We start from the raw sequence: 21,132 nt of genomic DNA on the forward strand, positions 1-21,132 counted from the left end.
AGTGGCATGAAGAAAATGATGTGTTCAGAAGATAATGAAAAGTCTACTTTCTTTGAGACAGAGAAACAGATAGAATGAACAGGGGTGGGGGAGAGGGAGAGGGAGAGTCTTAAGCAGACACCATACCCAGTGCAGAGCCCTCCCTACATGGGGCTTGATCTTATGGCCCTGAGTTCATGACCTGAGCCAAAATCATGAGTCAGACCCTTAACTGACTAAGGCCCTTGGAAAAGTTGAGTTTTTGAACATTGATACTTATCAAGAGTGGACAGTATTATGCAGAGCAAACTTCCTTCCATAGAGGCATAGCTTACTTTATGCAGTACTAGTGAAACAAGGACCACAGGGGAATGCAAGTTAACTATGTTTAGAAGACTATGGCATGAAATTCTTATGTGGATGATCCCAACCCTGGTGAATCGCCCCTATATATGGCCTTGGTCTAGCTTTTTCCTAGAGGTTTATTCAAGGAAGTAGGAAGAAACCAGAACATGGAAAGAAAAGATAACAATAATGGTTTTGTTGTTGTTGTTGTTTTACAAAAAGTTAGAAGGATCTGAGTTTCAGGTTATTTAATGTGAAGGGGTGACACCACAAATATTCACCACCTCACCCAACCTGTCATGAGAACAGATCAGTGGATGTGGAACCTTGGGAGACTTCAGTGAACACCTACTATGTAGCAAGAGCTCTGCCCATTCCCTCAATCCTCCTAGCAGCCCAGGGAAGCCGGGATCACCACCCTCCAGGCTTGCAGAGGCTCGGAATGGGTAGGGACTCCGGGTTGCCGATGAAAATGAAATCGAGGCTCATCGTCTTCCCGTACCTATGCTGCCTCTAAAGTTCAGAAGCTCTTTGCCTAAATAGAAAGAAAATGTTCTTCATGAGACGTGAAGCACCGCACCACAGAAAGGCACAGGTTTTGGAGAGGCCGCTCCCTGAAGTAGTGCTCCCTAAATAGCCCCAGCCCACAGCGTGTGTCATGCATCCATTACAATTAACCCCGGGTGAAGATATGGTTTCCGAAGCCCTGGTTGAAATGCAGATATGTGACCCGAGAGGACTCCCAGCATCTCTCAATGACACCTAATTAAGGAGCTGGCTCTGGGGGAACTTGACCCGACTGATCCGGGAGTTGGGAAAAGGCGGGCGCTACTCGCGCACCCCGGAGGGCTGGTGTCCGGGCACAGGAAAGCAGGTGGATCGCGGGAGGCACTCGGTGAGGCCGCAAAGGCCGGGGCTGGGCTAAAAGCAAACTTTGACTTCTGGACAGTTCTCTGGGGAGAGAGCGAGGTGCACACCTTGCCCCCCGCCCCCGGCCCCTTGCAGGATTCTCCGGGAACCGCGCCGACAGGTGCCCCGCGCGCCCCGCGGCCCCCGCGCCTCAGCCCAGGTGCCACCTCCCCTGGGCGGCCGCGGCCGAGCCCGGGCTCTGGGGCCCCGCAGCCGTCCCCCCCGCCCCCCCCCCCGCCCCGCGCCCGCGCCCCTGGCTGGGCACTGGGCATGCTCAGTCGCCTCCCGCGTCGCGCTCCCAGGGAAGCCTCCGCACGCCCTGCGCGGGCTGCTCGCGCTCGCCTCCCCGCCGCCGGCCGCCCGGGTGCCTCCCGGCTCGCTCCGCTCCCCGCGACCCAGATTCCTGGCCCGCCCCCGCCCCGCCCGCGCCCGCGCCCGCGCCCGCAGCCAGTGCGGCAGCCGCGGCCACCCTGTGCAGCCGCGGCGCGGGGGACGGACGGACCGCATCCAGCGCAGCCGCCGAGCGCGCAGCCCCAGCGCCCGCGGAGGGCGGGGATGGACACCCGGCCGCCGCGCGCGGGGACCCGCTGAGCTGCCCGCAGCCGCCGGGGTCGGGTGAGTGCTGCGCCTCGGGGCCGAGGGGCGAGGGACGCATGCCCTTGGAAAGGGGGGAAGTGGTGACAAGGACCGCGCGAGCCGCGCTGCGTCTGGGGCGCAGCCGAGAGGTCGGGGTCGAGGCCAGAGAGGGCTGGAACGAGAGCGCGCCCTGCCTGGGTGCAGGGGCTGCGGGGGCAGCCGGCCCGGAACCCTCCCCCGCCGCCGCCCCCCCAGACCTGACACCCGCGGGGCCGCGCGGGACGCCGTTTGCGGCTCGGCCCAGACGCAGGTCACCTAGCGACCGATCAGGGGCTCCCGACGAGGCCTCCCAGGCAGAGAGCAGGGGAGGCGACGCCAGCGGCAGCCTGGGCCCGGCGGGGGGCCGACCCGGGTCCTGCCCCCGCCCCCGCCGCGGCCTTGGGCCCCGGGGTGGTGCGGGCGGCGGCCAGGGGGTCCGCGGCGCCGCCGTCCCCGAGGGGCCGTCTGAGGGGCTCCTGGAACTGCTGGGAAACTCCTCACTTGCGAGAACATGTCTTTCCCTCTCAGGTGGAACCGGACGGGCCGGGAGCTGCTGGGAGCGGAGCGAGGGTGGGGGGGTGGGGGGTGGGGGGGGTGCTGCCGCGGTGGGCGCGGGCTGCCCCCGCTCGGCGTGCTTCTGCCCTGCCTCTAAGCCGCGAGTCCGGTAACACGCCTGATGAATATTTCAGGACCGACCTCGCAGGCTCGCTTGCTTCAGATCAAGTTTAACGCGTGCCTGCCTGTTGGCCCCGCCGCCCAGCGCAGGCAGGTAGAAGCCCCGTGCCCGAAGCTTCCAAATTTCAGCTTCTTTTCGCACCAACTAGGAAAATGACGCCACTAACCCCCAGTGAGCTCTGGAACGGTACCATGAATTGAGCGTGTCGTTTGGAGAGCCCGGTTTTGGGCCGGCATCCAGGCATTGTTCTGCGTCTCTGCAGTGTGCGTGTGCGGTGCGGGTAGCTCGACAGCCGTCCTTAACCGGAGCTGCCAATATGGTGGAAGGCAGGTGCTGTGCCTGTGCTGGGATGAACGCCTTAGTTCATTACCACCGTGTGACAGGCACCGGCAGCTACCAGTTAACGGCGGACTTAGTCCTCTCCCTCCAAGTTGAATCCGAGATCAGGCCAGTTGAAATTCTGAGGAGGGTACCCTCCGGTATCCCTCTCCTTAGGGAGATCCTTAAAGCCTTCGTGGGAAAAAGAAGGGAATGTCTGAAATAATGAGCCATCATTGTCACGGACACTGAGAGGAGAACACGTTAAGGTGAGAAACTTTGAGGACGGGAACAAGCTCGTCCCTTTCACTCCCCCCGCACCATCGCCATCGGCAGACCTGCGCGCACAGCACTTAGCATTCAAAAATGGTACTCCTTTCCAGAGGAAACCTGCTTTTTCTTTCCTTAGTGAACCAAGTAGGTCTTTTAACAGCCCGTGAGGAATTCTTCTGTTGACCAAGGTTTCAAGCCTCCAAGATTTACAGGATACTCAAAAGAGGCAACTCTTAACGGCTTTCCAGTCCATTCACACAGAAGCTCAAGCGCTTGGGTTTACAGATGTTCCCATTTAGGGAAGGCTTCTCCAACAAAGCCCCACTGCGGTTACATCACAGGCTCCACCTCCGCCTGCCAGGCTGCTTCTCCCCAGCCTGTGAGTGAGGACAGGATGTCTCACTGTGCTCCACTAATGAAAAGAAATCCCAAAATGAAAGCCTGACTTATTTTCAATATTGTGTTTTGCTGGCTCAGTCAAAAGTACGAAATTTTAAAAAATTATTATTAACACATGGAGATAGGACTTGACTCAGGCATAGTAATAACTATGAATATCAGCTTTGTAGGAGATTTTGAGTAATGCTACAGTGTTCTTTCTGCTAAAATTATTAGTAGATACTGAAAGAAATTCTATAAATTAGCAAAATAGATGGAACTTATATATAGTAAATTATATATACAGCATTTCCTAAAGCGTGTTACTGAGATGTTCAGAAAGAAACCCAGCTGCATTAAAAGACATAAAATCTTGCCTGACTGAGAAGTTTGCAGAGCTGGGACACACATCTCCCAAGTGCTCTAAAGAAGCATTCTTTAGAATTGTTAAGGAGTCATTGGTAGAATTGTCAGACTTAGCAAGTAAAAATACAGCCTGCCCAGTTAAAACGGAATTTCAGATAAACAGTGAATAATTGTTTTTAGTATAAGCATGCCCCATGCACTACTTGTGGCATACTTATAGTTAAAAAAAAAAACAACAACAGTATTTGTTGTTCATTTGAAAATCAGTTTTGATGGAGCAACTTGTATTTTATCTGGCAATTCTAGTCACTCGCTTTTGGGTCATCTATGGGTTGAAAATAAAGTGGAGCAGGAATCATATGCTGTTCTGCAGACAATCTGGGACAAGTCCAGTTCTGGTTCAAGCTATTGAAAATAACTCATGCTTAAAGTTAGTAGTTTCATTTCAACACATATTTGTTGAGTACCTCTGCTTGCTAGGCTCAGCGAGAGGTGCCAACGCTGTGATGAGTAAGAACTGTGTGAGTGAGGGTGAATCTACAGCATGAGACGTGAGGCTTGCTACACCAAGTGTATGCAGGAGCCTGGGAGTGACACTGAATTCTGCTGGGCAGCTCCAGACAGGATGACCAGCACTTGTGACGGGTCTGGCCTTGAGTAAGAGAGTGAGATCTCATCCTTACTCTGGGAGGGAAAAACTCTGGGTTTATACCCAGTGAAGGGGAGCCAGAAGTGGAAGGGTTTTACTTGATGGCCTCAGTTAGAGGACAGAGTAGCTTGCTGAAGAGGAAGTGAGAAGGAGATTAAAAAAAAAAAAAAAGACTTTAAATCATTGCTGATGAGAGGGAACTGAGATAGGACAAGTGCAGGGACCAACAAATGGTGCTTAAGTGAATACATCTCACTGCTTTTAAAAAAGCAGTTGATCTGCCCTTTGACTAATACCCAAAGTGGTCCGTCACTATTCTACCACCATCCTGGTTTCCTCAGGTAAAAAAAGTCATCAGGTAATACTGGAGTATAGTATTTATTTAGTATTTTGTATGAAAGTAGATATTTAAGAGTAATATTTGAAATGTCAATCAATATTCGGTTGCTTTTGGCACAAATTCCTGACATGGAATTAGCAGATGTTTTGGTTTTAGCAAATTTACCTCAAGTAGGAGAAGATACTAACCTGCAATCATTTTCTGATATAGTCCAGCCATCTTTAAGGAAGCAGATTCTGATGGTGGAAAGAATGTAGATTTTCCAGAAATAGCACTATATGAAAATGACCATATGCTTGTAGTACCACAGAGTCCTTACTCAGAATATTCCAAAAGCAATTAATTCCAAAAAATAGCACACCACTTACATTCGTGTCTTTGAAATCCCAGTGGGTACTTTCACTATTAATCAGCACAGGAAGTTTCCAGAGGTGTTGAAGACCAAACCAGTACAGTTCATGTAGAGAAATGTCACTCATCGCTGGAAGATTCCAATTTGCCAATCTCAAGCAAATGACACTAGAGTGCCATTCTAGATTGTACTTCTGTCAACAAATCCAGATCTCTTAGGGACCATTTTCAGAAGAGGTTCATATGTTTGAGTATCCAGATGGTTAAGTTTCCACTTCATATTTTATAATAAGTCTTAAAAATAATAAAAATTACTCTATCCTAAAGTGTATAATGAAGTAATTAGGGTCTTTCTTATCAAAGGATTATCCTTCAAAATAGAGCAAAAAGAGAAGTTCCATTTCAGGTATTTGTACTGCTCCTCTTTGTGCTCTCTGCCAAGCATGTCTTGCCTTATGATTCTGATAGTAGATGAGAAGGAAAGTGATCTAGGACATACTGAACTTACTAGAATTTCCAGGCAGTTAGACCATAGGTTTTATTTTCAGCAAGATTTCACGTGGATATGGCCTATTAAAGAAAGGCTTACTGCAGTGGTCTCTAATGACAGCTTATGTGCACTATCACCCTGAGAGAGTTTTAACTGAAATTGTGTGCTCACTTCACATTCTAAGTCCTCAGTAAATACTCTGAATTCAAAGAATCTGAAGACAGCGTGTTCTTGCATCCCAGAAGCTTTTAACCTTGTAGCGCACTTATGCTGACCACGAGCAAGTCTTATTTTACATCAGTTTCTGTGCTGTAAAATGGGAGATAGGCACATTTAAAGAAAGAAAATCGCGCCAACTCCAATCCTCTGTGTCTATAAAATAAATGTTAGCTGTTACAACTGTTCTGAGGGATAAATAACTGCATTTTAGATGATTTGTATATTGTCTGTGTACCCTCTGCCATTTTAGATACCAGTGAAATAATTCACAATTTGTTCTGTTTCATTTTTTGCTTTTTTGGTACAAAGCATGATGATTGTGGTAAATGCATAAAAAGAGCTCATTAAACCTCTTTTAAAAATCAGTCTCAAGCTAATAACTGCAGAATTCAAAGGTCTTTACATAGTTTTTAAATGTAGTTTCCATTTTAATTATTGGCATTAGGACTTGGTTAATTAGAATGCTTGGTATAAGAGCTTATTTCAGCTGCTATAATTCTCCCTCCTGTTTCTCTTGTGTAAATAGATGGCAAAAAGCTGCCATGTGTTTTGAAGGTTTGTGTGTGTATATGTGTGTGTGTGTGTGTGTGTGTGTGTGTGTTTTGAAGGTTTCATTCATGATGAAACTAATTATTTATCCCACAGCTGCTTTTTGGCTTAGCAAATATCGATGACATCATAAACTCTGCGTCCCTCCTTTTTTTTTACATCACCAGTTGGCATTGTAAATATTTTAAGTGTGAATTGATCTCTGCAATGAATTTACATTTCTTCCTTTTTCCTTTAGAATAAGAATATTCCACCCTTCAGAATTTAAAAGCCAGATTTTCTGAAGATTCTACATTCCAGTAGGATACTTTAATTTTAATTTTCTTTGATCTTAGAATCCATTTAAGTTAGCAAAAAACGTAAAACAGTTGTTTTTATTCAAGAAGTTAAATCATACATTCTCTTAGAATGGTAAGCATTTATCAAAGTTGTTTTAATTAAAATGTGTATTATGCACATCATTGACTTTTAAAGCCTGTATTAAAAAATCCTAATGTAGGATTTTAACTTTCATATTGACTCATGTACTATGTGTATGTAGCCCAAAAGTAAACCCAGTCAATGAAAATCGAGACTTACAAAAGGTTTGGGTTATAGTTTTTGCTTCACTGAAGGGTTCTTTGTTGTATCAGAAATTTCTCCTACTACTCTTTTAAATTGTAGATAACCTAGAGTATTTAAAATAGAGCCAGACCATCAAATTTTTAAATCCTCACAATCCTTCTGGAAGACATCTGTAAATGAGGATCTTGAGTAATCTTTGTGGGTGAGATACAGAAATGCGGTCTAGGATGTGTCAAATAGCTGGGTAGATCATCTCTACCGGAAGAATGTTCATAGGTATGGAAGTCACCATAGAAGGTGGTTCATGTTGGCCTGCTTCAGAGCTCTTGCCTTGACCTGACATTTCTATAATTTTATCAACAATGCAGGTATTCTTAGACTGGTATGTATATTAGGTTTGCTGATGATGCAAAGCTCACTAGTGAATTTGAATGACAATCACTATTAAACTTGTTATCCCTAAGCCCAGAGCAAGGGCTGAAACTAAGAACTGTATTTAAAAAGAATAGATGTTGGCTTCATTTAGGTTCTAAAATCAGTTGCCCAAGGACATGGAATGGAAGTCCTAGTCTAACAACAGTTCAGGTTGTGAAAAATAGTTTCAGTTCACTTGAGTATTAACCAACAAGACAAAAGAAATTAATGCTATCTTTGGTGAGATTCATAGATGAATAGAGTCCATATCAGAAACAAACAATATAACACACTATACTCCAAAGAATGCATTGTCAGGGATGTCAAAGGGGACTGCCTTTGTTGAGTTGGACGCTGGCTCACATGACCTTAAAAGCACCTCCTAAATCTAATTATGCAGTTTAAATTGAGCTCCCAGGCACTTCTACATGAATCTGCCAATGTCTAACTCAGCCTAATTCAGTAATATTTATGTAACAATGTAACTAGTATATATCCTTTTGTTGATTTATAATGAATATCCTTATTCTTTTCTACTTAATGATTATTCCCTAGATAATTAATCATCGTCACTTAAAGTATATGCATCTATTCTGTGACCACCACTGGGTTAAATTTGAAAGGACATTTCCAGGTATTCTTTCATTATCTAAGATCATAATTGAAATTCTTAGTTCAAAATGATATGTATTTTGAATAGCCATAAAATAGGCATGTGTCCAGGCTTTAAAATATAATTGCACAATACACCTAATCAACTTAGACAAAGATGGAAGGCAAAATGTGTTCACTCAGTGTCCTCTGTGTACGCCACTATTCTTGATTGTATTTTGGCTTTCAAAAATATTTCTTTATAGAGTGGTTGTTACTTTTGAACACTGCTGTCTGAACCCCTGTCCCATGTTGGGGGCTCTCCCACATTGTGAGGCAGAGCCCACTCCCCACCATAGGAGCTAACGTGCTAGATACATCATCCTTGCATCCTGGGCCCATGACCCAGACTCTGCTCTGATAGCAGGTGTTACAGATAGCAACACCCCTTGACCAGTCCTGGGGGATCAGTGGGGCCTGTTCTAGAGTCCAGACCTGGTGGCAGCAATAGAAGTGACTTTACTGCACTGGTTCCATGTCATCATTTGAAGGGCTATTTTTGGCTACCTAACCTCTAAACCTAGTTCTGTGGCCCTGCTGGAGAGTCTGTGGGTTACCTTCAGAACAAATTCCTTCTCTGCTAAAATAGGCAGAGCTAGTTTCTGTTCCTTGTGATAAGAAATCCTGGCTGTGAAAGAGTGCAAGTGCATGCTTATGCTGACATTATCAGTCACTAGGACATACTGAACACGGTACACTCTGAAGAGCACAAAAGGAAATGTTTATTCATTTTGTGAGTATTTCTGGAACAAGGCACCTTGCTTGGCATTGGACAGGAGAAGCATACAAACATGGTATTTTCAAACTAGTGGTGTGGGGACCAACAGGAGGAGATAGGGATACTACTGTCAGATAATATGGAGGCAGATATTTTGTGGGTTTCCTGATTCTGAAGATTGATTTAGCCCGGGGATAAAAGACTGGGATAAGAAAGGATGCTCTCTGGGAAAATACTGTTTCATCAATTCATCAAGGCCATTTTTTTTCTACCTTAACATGAAATTAGAAAACATTGTTAGAGTGTGTCATACTTGTTTTTAAAGATTTTATTTATTTATTCATGAGAGACACACAGAGAGAGAGAGAGAGGCAGAGACACAGGCAGAGGGAGAAGGAGGCTCCATGCAGGGAGCCGGACATGGGACTCAATCCTGGGTCTCCAGGATCACACCCTGGGCTGAAGGCGGCACTAAACCACTGAGCCACCTGGGCTGCCCCAGTGTGTCATAGTTTAATTCCCACTTTTTTCTTCTAAACCCATCTACCATATATCACCAAATATAAGATGTCTTTGATATACACTATTGCATGTTTCAACCCCTAAGAAACAAGATCTGTAAATATTTTTTTTTGAGAGATAGAAAACAGGAGAGGGGGAAGGGCAGAGGAAAAGGGAGGGAATCTCAAGCAGACTCCCCATTGAATGCAGAGATTGTTGTGGGGCTGGATCTCACGACCTTGAGAACATGACCTGAGCCCAAATCAAGAGTCAGATGCTTAACTGACTGAGCCACCCAGGTGCACCTCAGTAAATATTTTTAAATGGCAACACCTAACACCATATGGAGGCTCTAGAGGATTTAAAATCCCTAAGAGAACTAATTCAGTCATGGAACTGGTGTGGGTTAGACACCAAATTCCTATTCATCTTTGTTGTACTCTTCCAAAGCTGTTAAAGAGTAATAAATTTACCTCTAACTTCTATTATGAACAAAGTCAGGTGCTAATCGTCATTGTTTGGCTGTAAAAAAATACCTCTTTTGGTCATAGTGATTCTCAATTTTGTAGAAGACACCTTTTTAAAAAAAATTTTATTTGGAAACTGTCAAATATATACAAAAGTAGACAGAATAGTATAATGGATCCCAATATTAAAAATCATCAACTTATGACCAGCACTGTTTGATTTTTAACCTTTTGTCTATTTACCCCATTTTATTTTGAAGCATATTCTAGACACATACCATATATAAATATTTGTTTTTGTATCTATAAAATATAATGACTTTTCAAAAACACATAAGGGCAGTATCATTATTACATTCTTGAAAAATGTATAATTTGTGACACTTTTTAAAATAATTTTTGTATTCATTAATTAGGTTTTATTTATTTTTTTTAAATAAATTAATTTTTATTGGTGTTCAATTTACCAACATACAGAATAACACCCAGTGCTCATCCCGTCATTAATTAGGTTTTAAGATGCTTTTGTCTTTGGAGGTTTTTAAAAGGAAAACCAAATTAGGCCCACTTCTATGTCCACTGATTTCTTTTTAAGAAATTAATATGATGCTGGTAGGTTATATTGCAGCTTTGGAGTAGTATTGATCTTGATTTTCCATTCTGTAGCTTTCTTATGAATGTATTTTCCATTGAGAATTCACATAAATATGCTGCTGTTCTTGTCATTTCCAAAGAAGTCTTCAGAAAACTCTTATCTATCCCCTTTTTATTTTCATTCGCAAAAGGAAGATTCATAGTTACTGACTGTATCAAATGACTTGGACATTCTGTTAGATAATAGGCACACCCACACTGAACCATGTTGGCATTTGTTAAAGCAAATTGTGACATTCCTGTTGAATATTTTCAGTGCATTTTCATCTATGTCACATCCAGCACTACACTTGCAACTTATGGCCTAGTCAGATACTGTTCTAGAAATAGGATGGGCTTTTCAAATCTATCTACTCACTGCGGGCAGCTCTCTGGTTCCTTAAGCCTTAGTTTCTCTTTCCTTTTCTTTCTCTCTTCCTTTTTACTTTTATTCTGTTTTTCTTCTTTTTTTTAAGATTTTATTTTTTCATGAGAGACACACAGAGAGAAGCAGAGACACAGGCAGAGAGAGAAGCAGGATCCCTGTGGGGAGCCTGATGCAGGACTTGATCTGAGGACCCCAGGATCACGACCTGAGCCAAAGGCAGATGCTCAACCTCTGAGCCACCCAGATACCTCTCTTTGTTTTTTTCTTTTCTTTTCTTTTCTTTTTTTCTCTTTCTTTCTTTCTTTCTTTCTTTCTTTCTTTCTTTCTTTCTTTCTTTATGTGTTGACAGAGTCTAGGGCACTGGAAGAGGAAGCACCACCCTGGGTATGTCATCTTCTTTAAGTTTTTGTTTTTTTCAAAGTAATACCCATCATTCAAAGCATCATAGAATTGTCTGTCAGGTAATCTGTCAGTTAATTTTTTTTTTCATGAAAACCTCCTTTCTTAAGCCCCCATTCACCATCATCTTGAGAATTCTTTTCACCTTTCTCAAATATGGGATCTTCCAATTCCTGAGTCCTGTGTCTTCTCATTCTCTACCTTCATTCTGGTGGAATGCTTCTTTCAGAAACTCTTAAGAAGGCACGCTTGGGAGGTACATGGGAGGCTTGAGTGTCCAAAATTGTCTTCATTCTTACCTCATACTTAATATTTGGGCTGGGTATAGAAATTTAAATTGGAAATAATTTTTTCCCATAATTTTTATTCTTGCTTTCATGTTCCTACTGACAAACTGGATGCTCTGATTCTTACCCCTTTGTGTATGAATCATCTGTTCTTGGAATTTCTTGTATTATTTCTTCAATAATTTTTCACATACTTTTTTCTTTTTTGTAAATTTCTTCTCAGCAGATTTCCTCAAATCTGGAACATTTCTTCAACTTCCTTTCTGTCATTTAAAAAATTTCTAAGAACATTTTCTTATTCTCTTAATGTAGATTTTTATTATTTCCTATGTCTCTTTCATGAGTGTAATATTTTTTCTAATACCTGTGAAAATTATGGTGTATTGATTGTTTTTCTTCTCTTTGCATTGCTTCTGTTTCTTCCAGATTCCCTGTTTTCACCTTTCTTTGTCTCAATAATTCAATCAAGTTAGAAACTTTCCTTAATTATCTGATACTCCCTGACATCTATTTGTATTTAAGACTGAGACACTAAAACACTGATTGGAAGCTTTCTATGAATCCGTGGGGTTTGTTGCCCATTTGGCTTCACAGCAGCCAGGGTAGGGGCTGGTGCTTCACTGGGAGATCGACATGTATGTTGGTTAATTTCCTGAGGGATAAATCCCCAGGAGCCTGAGGAGTAGCATTATGACTGCCTCTGTTCTGAGAGTTGAGTGGAAGAAGCCTGGATAAATCTCACATTTATCATGTACATTTTCACCGAAGCTTCTCGGATTCAGTATGAACTAAAAGTTCAGAGCCTCTCTAGTTCAACCTCTTCAAGAATAAGTCTTACCTCTTCTGATAAAATGGAGAGCAGTTATACTTGTTTTCAAAGAATGGGGAAAGAGATCTAACTTTTCCTTATGAAAAATGTCAAACAACCCTTCTGAGTTGACTTCATTGTACAGTACCAGTTTTAGAGGAACTGGGCATTGCTAACTCCTGAATATGACCAAGATTCTGTATTCTAAATTTTATTGCCTATGGGTCAGTTCCCTCACTGCAGGCTTCATTAATTAGGCTAAGTAAATTACCATTTGTCCATCCTCTTTTCAAGTCTAGAAATCTGCTGATATCTCATGTATGCCCTTGTTGCCCTCAGCCTTATGGATTTATGCTTTTTTTATTTCTTTACTCTCATGTTGGCGGGATTTCGTGTGTTTTATTTGTCATGTTTATTTTTTTATTTGCCATATTTAAATAGAAGTCCATATCACAAGTTTTAAGGGCACACTTAAAAGGAATTAAAGTTGTAAAATACTGTTAAGTACATTAGCAATAATTATAGTGAGATAATTACTACGTAGTAAGGTCTCATATTGCCTATGTAAACTTCCACAATTGCCATACTTGTTTTGCTTACTCCTCTTGTCTCCTAACCCATGGTAAATTTTAATACTCTCTTCACCCATTCATACCACCTTCTTAGCAAAAAGTATTCCACCTAACATACACTACTGTAAATAATACGTACTCCCCCCTAAAAAGAGAGAAAGAGAATTTCATATAATCACTGATCAGAATCTTGTCACACATCCATGGAGAGTCCATAGTACTGACATATTGGTTAGGAAACCTTACCTAAGAGGATAGTCTGGTTAAGTCAGACATAGCTGAAATGTATGTTCATTTGAGGCAACTCAGAGCTTCTATACTGACTTCAGAAAATCCCTAGATTCCATATATGGGATCTACCCAATTTCCCACTCTTGGATGGCAAAGTCTGTGTCCTGTTTATTTTGTGCCTAGAAAGAACTGAATGTGATAAGTGAATATGTTTATTGACTAGAAATAAGAGTTGGCCAATTGGCTGTCTGGCCTTGGCCAAGTCATTTGTTGGATCTGACTGAGGCCCCAAAAGAGAAGGTCACTTAGAAGAGGTGAAGAAGAAAAGGCCCAAGGGTAGAACACTGTGGAACATATACACTTAAAATGGAGGCAGAAGAATGTGAAATAGATAGAACCAGGAGAACAGGGATCATGAAAGCCAAAAACAGGCGTTCATGAAGCAGCATCACATGAAATTGTATCAACTAAGATAAGGACAAAAAAATGGAGTTTGGACTAGACAGTCCTGTCTTCAGCCAAGTATTTCCATACTCACTAACTCACTTTTTGTGTAGATGAGGCATGTTTATCACTCCTGAGATGTTTATGGTCAGGGCATAAGATGGTAGCATAAGGAAGTTGGGCTGAGTCCCACGTATGTATGAGAACTTGTGTGTGTGTGAATTGTGTGTGCTGTGTGTAGACTGGAGGCATTGTTATTACAGAGAAGGGAACCAGAGCCCAGAGACTGTGTAGTAAGGGATTGGGAGGATCTCCAGTGAGTTAAGAAGGGCATGAGTTGCTCATATGTAATCAACCTGAGACATACTATGGAGTTAGCCTGGTGTAACCTGAATAGAACTGTTTGAGTTGGGGAGTAGGAATCAGTAGTGTGATCTGCTGCAGGCCATTAGTGCTCTTTGTCATCAACCAATGGATTCTTCTGTTGAAACATCAGGGCCTGGAATTTGTGAGACTTACTATATTTCATTGATTCTAAGATTTTTTTCCCACACACTACTGAAATCAGGCGCATCACAGTTTAATTAGCAGCATCTTATTCTTCCTTAAGGACACATGACATGATGATGCATTTTCCCTTGATGGCCATGATGAAATACCATTGGACAGGATCAAATAATATTTATTCAGCAAACAAAAATTTATCAAGTCATGCATATCAAGCCATAACTCTAAAGTGAGTTTAAAACTGTTTTTAATTTGTTTTACAGTATGAATTGTTGCAGAAGCCCAACCTAAAACACCTACTTGTCGTAAGTGAGTGCTACGTGTGACGCATCTGTGTGATCAGGGTCTGCAACTGCCTTAGGGGCAGGATATTCTGTTTGCCTCCAGGCCTCTGGAAATGCTCCAATTTGCTTGGATTTCCCTGTCAAATGTTTCTAGCAGATGCCCTAACTATATTTTCATTATAAGAAAGAGAAAATTTGGAATCCTTGAATGACTCAGCCGTTTATTTTTATTATTATTATTAAAGATTTTATTTACTCATGAGCGACAGAAAAACAGAGAGAGAGAGAGAGAGAGAGAGAGAGAGAGGCAGAGACACAGGCAGAGGGAGAAGCAGGCTTCATGCAGGTAGCCGGACCTGGGACTCAATCCCAGGTCTCCAGGATCACACCCTGGGCTGCAGGAGGCGCTAAGCCGCTGCACCACCAGGGCTGCCCTGGCTCAGCCTTTTAACTGAGTCCCACATCAGGGTCCCTGCATGGAGCCTGCTTCTCCCTCTGCCTATGTCTCTGCTCTCTCTCTTTCTCTGTGTCTCCCATGAATAAATAAATAAAATCTTAAAAAAGAAAATTTTACAAAAGGTATCAGTTTAGATTGGCAAAATCATATCCATTTAATTTTTATACAGACATAGGTTTACCATTTTTATTATGGTTTTATTTAGAAATTTAACTTCTTAAACTCAAATATATAAGTGAGAACGTACAAAATCTACATTGAGTAGTTCTATGGAAAAATGGATTAATACTTAGATTTTGAAATTTCCTTACTCTTTTAAAGATGAAAGACAAATTTTATCAGTTCTGCTTTCCCTACCTTCACTCCCTCCATGAAAACCTTTAAAGGAGATCATAAATATATTTGCAGGCAAACCTGAATTCTGTGGCTGGCATGGGCCTCCATTGCTATAAATCATAAAAATAAACCCTGGATGAGTATTTTATTCCTGAAGAAGGGAAAAAAACCTTCCTAGTTGTCATTTTAGTGAGTGTCAGCAGAGCATTTTTCAAGCTAATTGCCAAAGGAGGAAAGTTCTGGAATGTGGCCTCAGGGAGAATGTTATACATGAGCATAATACCTCTAATGTGGTATGCTGGCCAGCATGTGTGAAATGTAAATGCATAATCTGAAAGATTTTCCATTTCTCTAGGATGGTGAATTTGCATCTTGCTTGCTCTTTCCCCTCATCTGCATACATGTAATAAAGTAAAAAACCACATTATATACATGTTTCAAATGCTCAAAAATACCTTAAAATTTTTTCTTTACCTTCTCTTTCTTCCCCTTCCCTGCCCTGCCCTCCCTATTTCACAGGGTAAATGACGGCATTCTATCCTCCGAAGCCTGAGTCTAGGGCTCCCTGACACAGTGCTTCTTAGGACTTGACAAAATAGGAAGCACCATGCAAGCTTAGACATTCCCTAAACTTGCTAATCCAGATTTGAGTCTGATACTTGGCCCACCAGATTTATTTTTTTATACATTTTTTATTGGAGTTTGATTTGCCAACAAATAGCATAATACCCAGTGCTCATCCCATCAAGTGACCTCCTCAATATCCATCACCCAGTCACCCTGTCCCCCCCACCCACCTCCCCTTCCACTACCCCTTGTTCATATCCCAGAGTTAGGTGGCTCTCATGTTCTGTCACCCTCTCTGATATTTCCCACTCATTTTCTCTCCTTTCCCCTTTAATCCCTTTCACTATTTTTTCTATTCCCCAAATGAATGAAACCATATAATGTTTGTCTTTTTCCAATTGGCTTACTTCACTCAGCATAATACCCTCCAGTTCCACCCACGTTGAAGCAAATGGTGGGTATTCATCGTTTCTAATGGCTGAGTAGTATTCCATTGTATACATACACCACGTCTTCTTTATCCATTCATCTTTCGATGGACACCAAGGCTCCTTCCACGGTTTGGCTATTGTGGACATTGCTGCTATAAACATTGGGGGTGCAGGTGTCTCAGTCTTTCACTGCATCTGTATCTTTGGTGTAAACCCCCGGAAGTGCAATTGCTGGGTCGTAGGGCAGGTCTATTTTTAACTCTTTGAGGAACCTCAAAGAGGTTTCCAGAGTGGCTGTACCAGTTCATATTCCCACCAACAGCACAAGAGGGTTCCCCTTTCTCCACATCCTCTCCAACATTTGTTGTTTCCTGCCTTCTTAATTTTCACCATTCTCACTGGTGTGAGGTGGTATCTCATTGTGGTTTTGATTTATATTTCCCTGATGGCAAGGGATGTGGAGCATTTTCTCATGAGCTTGTTGGCCATGTGTATGTCTTCTTTGGTGAAATTTCTGTTCATGTCTTTTGCACATTTCATGATGAGATTGTTTGTTCTTTCCTGTTGAGTTTAATAAGTTCTTTATAGATCTTGGATACTAGCCCTTTATCTGATATATCATTTGCAAATGTCTTCTCCCATTCTATAGGTTGTCTTTTAGTTTTGTTGACTCTTTCTTTTGCTGTGCAGAAGCTTTTTATCTTGATTAAGTCCCAACAGTTCATTTTTGCTTTTGTTTCCCTTGCCTTCATGGATATATCTTGTAAGAAGTTGCTGTGTCCAAGTTCAAAAAGTGTGTTGCCTTGTGTTCTCCTCTAGGATTTTGACTGATTCTTGTCTCACATTTAGATCTTTGATCCATTTTGAGTTTATCTTTGTGTATGGTGTAAGAGAATGGCCTAGTTTCATTCTTCTGCATGTGGCTGTCCAATTTTCCCAGCACCATCTATTAAAGAAACTGTCCTTTTTCCAGTGGATAGTCTTTCCTGCTTTGTTGAATATTAGTTGGCCATAGAGTTGAGGACACATTTCTGGGTTCTCTATTCTGCTCCACTGATCTATGTGTACGTATAATTGGGGTTCCAGAGAGCGCCAAGAGGAACAGAGGGCCAGAAAGCATATTTGAACAAATCATAGCTGAGAACTTCCCTAATTTGGGGAGAGAAACAGGCATTCAGATCCAGGAGATAGAGAGGTCCCCCCCAAATAAATAAAAACCATTCAACACCTCGATATTTAATAGTGAAACTTGAAAATTCCAAAGATAAAGAGAAATTCCTTAAAACAGCAGCAACAAGAGATCCCTAACTTATATGGGGAGAACTACTAGATTAACAGCAGACTTCTCCACAGAGATCTGGCAGGCCAGAAAGGGCTGGCAGGATATATTCAGGGTCCTAAATGAGAAGAACATGCAGCCAAGAATACTATATCCAGCAAGGCTCTCATTCAGAATAGAAGGAGAGATAAAGAGCTTCCGGGATAGGCAGAAACTGAAAGAATATGTGACCACCAAACCAGCTCTGCAAGAAATATTAAGGGGGCCCCTCTAAAAGAAAGAGGAAGCCCAAAGAACTAATCCACAAGAACAGGGACTGAATAGGTATTACAATGACACTAAATTCATATCTTTTAATAGTAACTCTGAACATGAATGGGCTAAATGATCCCATCAAAAGATGCAGAGTTTTGGACTGAATAAAAAAGCAAGACCCATCTATTTACTGTCTACAAGAGAGTCATTTTAGGCCTAAGGACACCTCCAGCCTGAAAATGAAAGGGTGGAGAACCATTTACTATTCAAATGGTCCTCAAAAGAAAGCTGGGGTAGCCATCCTCATATCAGACAAATTAAAGTTTATCCCAAAGACTGTAGTAAGAGATGAAGAGGGACACTATATCATACTTAAAGGGTCTATCCAACAAGAGGACTTAACAATCATGAATATGTATGCCCCTAATGTGGGAGCTGCCAAGTATATCAATCAATTAATAAAGACATACTTCGATAATAATACACTAATAGTAGGAAACTTTAACACGGCACTTTCTGCAAATGACAGAGCTTCTAAGCACAACATCTCCAAAGAAACAAGAGTGTTAAATGATACACTGGACCAGGTGGATTTCACAGATATATACAGAACTTTGCATCCGAACGCAACTGAATACACATTCTTCTCAAGTGCACATGGAACTTTCTCCAGAATAGACCACATGCTGGGTCACAAATCAGGTCTCAACCAATACCAAAAGATTGGGATTGGGGAGCCCGGGTGGCTCAGCAATTTAGCACCACCTTCCACCCAGGGCATGATCCTGGAGCCCCGGGATCAAATCCCTCGTCCGGCTCTGCATGGAGCCTGCTTCTCCCTCTGCCTGTGTCTCTGCCTCTCTCTCTCTCTGTGTCTCTCATGAATAAATAAATAAAATCTTAAAAAAAAAAAATATTGGGATTGTCCCTTGCATATTTTCAGGACACAATGCTTGAAACTAGAACTCAATCATAAGAAGAAATTTGGAAGAAACTCAAACACATGGAGGTTAAAGATCATCCTGCTATAGAGAAGAATTAAAAAGATTCCTGGCAACTAGTGAAAATGAAGATACAACCATTCAAAATCTTTGGGATACAGCAAAAGCAATGCTAAGAAGGAAATACATTGCAATACAAGCATCCCTCAAAAAATTGGAAAAAAACTCAAATACACAGGCCCACCAGATTTCAAAGACTGACCTCCTCCTTCTGCTTTGTGGATCAGCTCAGCCAGAGTCCAGTCCCTCACGTGGCAGGTTGCTTGCTACCCACTCCTCATCTACAGCCATCTGTGCCCCTGTCTCTGTTCCCACAGAGACATGCGTGTTTGGGAGCAATTTTGAAGTAATCACATCTTAAAATGATCTTGGCTTCAAATATCTGTAAGATTGGGCCTTTATGGGAATAGTTGCCTTGCTCCTCTGTTTTTCCTTCCCCACTAGATATATAGCTAAGGCTGAAGGCAGGGTGGAAAAAGAGGAGCCTGTATCTGTTACTGTAAGCATCACAAATCTCTCCTTGGCTGATTGAGGGATGTCAATACTGTGATTTCACTGGACTCTAGCACGGCACTAGTAACCGTGTTACTCTGAGTAAATACTCTGAGAATATTTGGGGGGAAAGTGGAAATTGTCCCACAGGTTAAGAACATTTACTTGGAGTTTAGTACTTCCATCACAAAATTTTCTCAAATACTTTTAGAAAATATTGAAAGTGGCATAGTAATAAAGACACAGGATAAATAGAATTGAACCAAATTAGCCATAGGCTTTCTTCTGATCCCAAAAGCAGCTTTCGATCAAATGTATTTTTAGGGGAGAAAATTATGAAAGTTTTATTTCTGGACCCTATGGTTCAACGTATCATTGTTTCCTTCTTTCAAGTGAATTGAAAAGAAAAGCTCAAAGTGAGGAAATTAAATCAGTGGCAAATAATTTTGCTACTGCTGACCTTGACTTTATCATGTGCAGGGTGAAGTTGCAGTTGTGACCCCCTCCCTCAAATGCTAAGCAGACTTTTTTTCACTTCTGCTAAAAAAATGTTGCCCAAACCTTGTCTTTTTAATCCAGACCGCAGGGGACAGAGAGTGGAATGTGTCTTCCTCCCCGATTATAATTACACATTTTGAGACTGACCTGTTTGATTTTTTCCTCCTCAGTTGTGTTATAGCATGAAGAGAAAACAACCAATTAGAGAAACCTAAAGGAGAATGGAACTTATTTTGCTTTTCAATGACTTTATGAAAACTCATTCTAGTTAGTACATATTTTCTAAGTAGATGTGGAATATTTTACCAGCCATTAGATATATTTCATGTACAGTAAAAAAAAAGTATTTTATTTGTAAACTAAAAGGTGTAGTGTATTATGAAAACAAAAACAGAGGTGGGCTGAAAGCAAACCCAGGGAAAATGCTGATTTGAAGACCCTGTCCCACCAATCAATGATTGAAAGAGTAATTTGGGGAAAATGAAATCACCACACAAACAGCTGGAGCTTGAATTTCATTGGATTCTCCCCCCAAGGGAGCGCTAGATTTACACTGAGGGGAAGGGAACTTTCACTATGAGTTATTTCAGCATTCTACAACTAAGGATTCATATGTCCTTGGACATGTGGCCTCAGGAGAGGATATAAAGCCCACCCGTTGGGGCTCTGTTGTGTAACTTCCCATAAAATGCTCTTGTTTGGAAACTTTCTGATCTACAGTGCATTTGCTTCAGGACAGGAAAGAGTTTAATTTTTAGTGGAATAGTAACCCTTATTATGCAAGAGTTCCCTTGCTAGGTCACAGAGGAACACTAAGTTTTCAAGTGCAGATAGATGTACATCTGAGCTTTATCATTAGCTCTGCAGTTTAGTTTGAGTTGAATACATTATTTATTTATTTCACTCTTCTGTCAGTCCAGAATTTTACTTCAGTGGTTTCCATAGGCAGCACAGGAGAGTGATTCATAACAATGCCTCAGGAGCCAGGCTGCAAGGCTTTGAATCCCAGCTCTGCCAGGAATAGCTGTGTGACCATGGAAGGTTGCTGAACCTCTCTGTGCCTCAATTGTCCCAGCTGTAAAATGGAGATAATTATTATTATTCACTTCATAACAGAATGACTGTTAAGTAAGTTAATATAAACAAATATATCACAGAATATTGCCTGGCACATGGTAAGCACTTTTTAAATATAAGCTATTAATCACAAAACTTTAGGCTGAGACTAAATTTGTAAATTGAATTTTAGTTTTTTTTTTTTTTATGATAGTGAGAGAGAGAGAGAGAGAGAGAGGCAGAAGCAGGCTCCATGCACCGGGAGCCCGACGTGGGATTCGATCCCGGGTCTCCAGGATCGCACCCTGGGCCAAAGGCAGGCGCCAAACCGCTGCGCCACCCAGGGATCCCCTGAATTTTAGTTTTTAAATGTGTTCCATACAATTTTTTTAAAGCTAGAATAATTCCAAATTAGGCAAATTATGAGAGTAGAAC

General features: G+C 41.9%; 1 protein-coding gene and 1 pseudogene across 7 annotated transcripts in view; one reads left to right on the plus strand and one right to left on the minus strand.

Moving 5' to 3' along the window:
* Positions 1 to 21,132, plus strand: part of ELMOD1 (ELMO domain containing 1) — a 93,785-nt gene that overhangs the window by 21,794 nt on the left and 50,859 nt on the right. The window contains exon 1 of one of the 7 annotated variants that reach the window (XM_055305459.1): positions 1,669 to 1,848. The exons of 5 other annotated variants lie outside the window; for them this stretch is intronic. The gene's annotated coding sequence lies outside the window, so the exon portion shown is untranslated. Of the gene's footprint in view, positions 1 to 1,668; positions 1,849 to 11,160; positions 11,178 to 21,132 lie in introns of those variants that run through there. One more of the 7 variants, XM_055305460.1, reaches the window with a different exon arrangement.
* LOC129496911 (rRNA N6-adenosine-methyltransferase METTL5-like) lies at positions 10,314 to 12,665 on the minus strand (annotated as a pseudogene).

Source organism: Nyctereutes procyonoides, unplaced genomic scaffold (assembly GCF_905146905.1).
Source record: "Nyctereutes procyonoides isolate TBG_1078 unplaced genomic scaffold, NYPRO_anot_genome, whole genome shotgun sequence".
In the NCBI taxonomy this organism is placed as follows: domain Eukaryota; kingdom Metazoa; phylum Chordata; class Mammalia; order Carnivora; family Canidae; genus Nyctereutes; species Nyctereutes procyonoides.